The sequence below is a fragment of the Pinus tabuliformis genome, chromosome 3_1 (genome assembly GCF_031772625.1).
Source record: "Pinus tabuliformis cultivar Carrire ecotype Pingquan chromosome 3_1, CPIR1, whole genome shotgun sequence".
Taxonomy (NCBI): domain Eukaryota; kingdom Viridiplantae; phylum Streptophyta; class Pinopsida; order Pinales; family Pinaceae; genus Pinus; species Pinus tabuliformis.
In genome coordinates, this window is record NC_142301.1 from 368491496 (window position 1) to 368496881 (window position 5386).

At 35.9% G+C, this 5386-nt stretch overlaps 1 pseudogene; it reads left to right on the forward strand.

The window, feature by feature from the left end:
• Positions 1-252: 252 nt before the first annotated feature.
• Positions 253-801, forward strand: LOC149187241 (dirigent protein 22 pseudogene; annotated as a pseudogene).
• Positions 802-5386: the final 4585 nt, after the last annotated feature.

Here is a 5386-nt window from a genome sequence, read left to right on the forward strand (position 1 = left end):
CCATAAAAATCCATTGGGTCACGTTATACGGCAGAAAATGCGGCCCTAAACAAACTAACGCCGATACGCACTGAAAGGTCATGCCGTTGCAACCGGAAACAGAAATAACATGAAAAATTCAAGAGTGTGGCACAAAGTAAGGGTCCCCATCACGCGGATCCACATTACAAAAGTGGGCACTGGGGCTACCCTTGCATCATCATATACTTTTCTCTTCTCCTTCTCTGAGGCATTCTATTTCCAGAGTTGGCCAACATGGGTTATTGGGCAGCAACTATTACAGTGTCCACTGTACTGTTGTTGGCATGCCTTCATATAGCGGAGGTGGAGGCAGAATCGAAATTAGGGTTGGAGAAGATAAGCCACCTGCACTTCTATTTCCACGATTTAGTGGCTGGAAAAAATGTGACGGCTGTGGAGGTGGCCTCGGCTCCCACCACCAACTCTTCGGCTACTCAATTCGGGATGGTGAGAGTTATGGACGACTGGTTGACGGAAGGGCCGGAAGCCAACTCCAAAATGGTGGGAAGAGCGCAGGGTATCTACGTCTCTTCTGGCCAAGAGGTAGTTCATCTGCTTATGGCGACGACGTTTGTGTTCCAGAGTGGAAAGTACAATGGCAGCACCCTCTCCATGCTGGGGAAGAATGCGGTTTTTGATCAAGTAAGAGAAATGCCGATTGTGGGAGGGAGCGGATTGTTTCGGTTGGCTCGAGGCTACGCGCTCGCCCATACCCATTCCTTGGATATAAAAACCGGGAATGCAGTCGTTGAATACAACGTCACTGTTCTTCATTACTAGCCTTTCGTTCCTGCTTATGATATAATTTTATTATACTTTAAGGGCAATGGCTCTTGTAAATTGAGAATGGCCACATACCTATATTGTGGAGTTTCCTTTTAGATTATTTCGATGGTCAAAATAAGCATCACAGCCATTGAGGATAGTTGGCTGTTTATGGGCTTAAGATGGTTCGATCTGCTTTGAACATGTTTCAGGTTGGAATCACGCCTAGCTTTTCTGGATGCGCTAAATTAGCCACGGTTACATGGCATAACACGGTTTTTTTTGGCATAACAGTGGTAAAATATTTCCTTGATAACGACTAGATATGCAATATCTCAAGATTCATTCTACTAACACATTGCGATATGCATGATCTCCCGTAATTAATATTTCTGTGTCTTTTACGAATGTTTATTTTGGGATATTAATTTGCAGTGCCTTTATAGACGTTTATTTTGGGATAAAGTTTTGCAAAATTGAATTGAATTTATTTATTTGCTGGAATACTTTAGTTGGTTAAAGTGGCTATTAATTACAAGCTTGTAACTTCAAGGCTTTTTTTACCATGGTTTAGTATCTGTGCGTTAACTATTTAATTTACATAAACTACTTATTAGAAATATTTACAAAATAACTTAAAATTAATAATAAAAAAATTATTTTATTTATTTTTAATTTAATTAAAAAATATTAAAAAATAAATTAAAATAAAATATATGTAAAATATTTTAATAATAAAATAAATTATAATATGGTATTGATAAATTATGATATTTTATTTTATGTAAATTGTTATCACTATTATAATATAAAATAAATAAAATAAAAGTTTGAAGAGATAGCTTAATTGGTCACTTTGGTTTATGAGATCAATTCTTTTTAATATTATTAGGGTTAAATCTAATATATTAAACTGCCTTTAATATTTATGTACAATATGATATAAATCGATATCAAATGTATGTATGTACTTTATATAGACAAAAAAATCATCCAAGATCTCCCTGAGCTTATTCCTTATTGGCATTATACTTTATATAGACAAAAAAATCATCCAAGATCTCCCTGAGCTTATTCCTTATTGGCATTATAATAAATACATTCCCTATTGGCATGATAATAAAGGCATTCCTTATTATCATTATAATGAAAATTATGAAATTGAATGTGGTATAAATCTATATCAAATGTATGTATAAAAAGTTTATGAACAAAAATTATCTAACATCTCCATGAGCTTATTCCTTATTGACATTATAATAAAGACATTCCTTATTAGCATTATATTGAAAATTATGAAATTGAATGTACCTTTTTTTGGCAGTGCAATAAACATTATACGGAAGGAGATTGTTAATATATTTTTATGATAATACATATTTTTTATCAACGCTTTGCAAAGATTTGTATAATAATATTTTAAAAAGAATTGTACTGTAATATTATTATAGATTGAAAAAGCTTAAAAAGATTAAAGGTAAAAAGGTGACGAGAGCTTTTATAAAAGATGGGCAAATTAAGAGTTATTATTAAATATAAGTATGAAGATAATTATGAATAAGCAAGAAAAAGAGAAACATTAAGACAGTTGTGAATGGCTTGTTTTAAAGGAGAAATTTGCAGATAATTATTGACTTTGGTATATTAAAGTTATTTGGGAAGTAATATTTAATTTATAATTTGAATTACAATTTAATTACTTGTGAGGCAAGAATATGTGATTATTAATATCATCTATTTAATTACTTGTGATGCAAGAATATGCGATTATTAACATGATCCATAGGGAATGGTTAAAATGCCTTGTCTATATTAATATCATCTATTTAATTACTTGTGATGCAAGAATATGCGATTATTAACATGATCCATAGGGAATGGTTAAAATGCCTTGTCTAGAATATGCGATTATTAACATGATCCATAGGGAATGGTTAAAATGCCTTGTCTAAATAAGTTGATTGAGAAAATAGTTGAGACTACTATAATATTTTAGCATATTTTTTCCATTTCAATAACAGAAGTGTGATCAACACTCGATTTCACAAGATAAGAACGTGGTACTGTTGGAGAGAGTTCCTCGACATACATGTAAAACTACATGTATTTAACTTTGCTATTTTTTATTCCACCACGTTCAAATTCAATTAGAAGAAAAAAGACATGCGGATCAGTCATGCTTTAGAGGCCTGTGGATACTTGGATGTAAGAAGACATGCAGATCAGTTATGAACTTTAGGGATGTTGGACATGAAGTTTGAATGCTCTGAGAGAGCAGATAACTTCTTGTAGAAGACAGGAGGAGATAGAGATCAAGCGGCTCACGGCAGAAATATGTGTGTGGCGCTGGGCTCAGCGGAGCAGTAAAGATCGGAAATTAAGTTTCACAGAATCCCGGATCGGTTGGCTGGTGGAGATTGTACTACAGATCTGATTGGGAATGGTAGAGAGCATGTGATTCAAGGCGTTGATGAAAATAGTCTGAAGAGAAGCTTCACCATGGTTTCAAGCATATGAGATGGATTTGTCTGATCCGAGCTGGACTTTGGTTGGCCAGAAATTGGAAGTGGCAGAGAAGAAGATAACGCTAGAAGAACCTGCAATGATGCAAGTCTATCATGAAGCGGATACTTTCCGTGTCCGATGACGAAGATCTATCGGAGTTGTTGACTCAGTGGAGAACAAATAACGGAGAGATCTATCGGAGTTGCTGACTCAGTGGAGAACAAACGGAGAGAAGGATACGGAATTTCGAATGGTTTTTTTTTTTTACCCATGGTGAATTCGTAGTTTTAGATTGATCCAAAGAAGTTTTTGAATCAATTTAGTGGTTGTTTTATAACACAAAGAATATATTCAACAATCTATAAGGAAGATATACCAGATCTTATCATTTATGAAGACAAACTCAAGACAAACTCTATGAGTCTATAGACATAAATGCACCATCCATGTTTTGTGCACATTTTGGTGTGATGCTGGAGGACTCCAAAGTTTCGAAGCATTTGGGGTTTCTGTATGAGAAAAAACTGGTCGAAAAGCACATTGTGGAGAATGGCACATGTCCTGTCACTTCTCAATCGCTTTCGGTAGATGATTTGGTCCCTATCGTGACACCAAATGCCGTAAATTTTTTTCATGACAGTTTACTGGATGCATCCAACGACCTTCCAGGCTTCTGTCCACAGCTTCGGAGTGGTGGCCGAGATTCAAATGGATTTACAGTGTGAATTTGCATAGTTTCTCCGTCGTTTGTTGAACATAACGGTAATGGAATTAAGATTTATATCCCTATATGAGGATTTTGCGGAGTGTTATAAGGCAGCACAATAGTGGCGAAAGTCTTCTATTGTAAGGTATGACAGAGTGTCATAAGGAAGCCACTTTTTCGAGGCTACAATTGCAAGATCTGAATCAGAGTTTGAGCACTATGTTTGGTCTAACCATAAGCTTTGGGTTCCACGACCTTAGTGGATTGGATGACAAAGCAGAAACGAAATTAGTGGATCTGCCGGAAGCGGAGGGCCACTTATATTACAAACGCACAACATATTACTCGAAGATATGCGTTTCGCTAAACTAGTTAGTGAAAAAATGTTTTCCCATATATTTTAAAGTGAAATGTTACTTTATCAAACAAAATATATGGTTTTTTTGGTCAATGGTACAAATCTCAATTAAAAGAGAATTGGAAAGAATTATAGTGATCATTTCATAAATTTCTAATCATAAAAAACAAGGGCTGCATGGAGGGGTAGTCTTTGCCGAGTTATTGAAGCAAAACTAGTTTGACTTATAGCAAACATCAAGTTGGCAAACGAGCATAACAATAAAGACTTCGGTGAACTGATTTCAAAAATTTTGTTCCAGAATCAACACCTACTTATCTCATATCAAGACCTCATCTTAGATGCAATTTCAGATGCTTGCCTGCAATAATCAGATTTCCTTGGTTCCAGGGCACATCCATCACACTAACTTGAAAAGGGTAGTGGTGACCGACTCCACATATCCTTCACTCACGACAAGCGAGATAGGAAATGAAAGGGAGAAGACCCAGCATGTCGCAAGAAGCTAGATGTTAGCTCAGATATAGACAGCCCTCCCTATCCATGAAGGGAACCATACAGAGATCCGTATATAAAGCAAGATTTATTTTATGCCTTTAGTGATGCGAGGTGAAGAGCCTGTTCAAGTCCCAGATCAATATGATGCATAACCAGTACGAGAGTGAGTAGTTTCGAAAGCCGCACGAGTAGTTAAAGGTCCAATAAAAAATGCTCCTATCGATCTTTGGCCGAAGCATAAGTAGGTAGGTTACTAGATCTATACGTCGGGGATGTTACCTAGGCCTCTGTGGTTGCTGGTTTGTACTAATCTCAGAAGTTAAGGTCAAATGATCTTTTGGTTTATTTGATGATTTTAATGGTTATTGATGATTTTTGGTGGCAGGGTGGAACTAAGAAGGTTGTAATTTCTACTCCATCATCAGCGGATGCACCCATGTTTGTGGAGGTAGTTGGAGTAAACAAAGGATCATATAAGCCTGAAATGTCTATTGTTTCAAATGCAAGTTGCACAACTAATTGCCTTGCTCCTG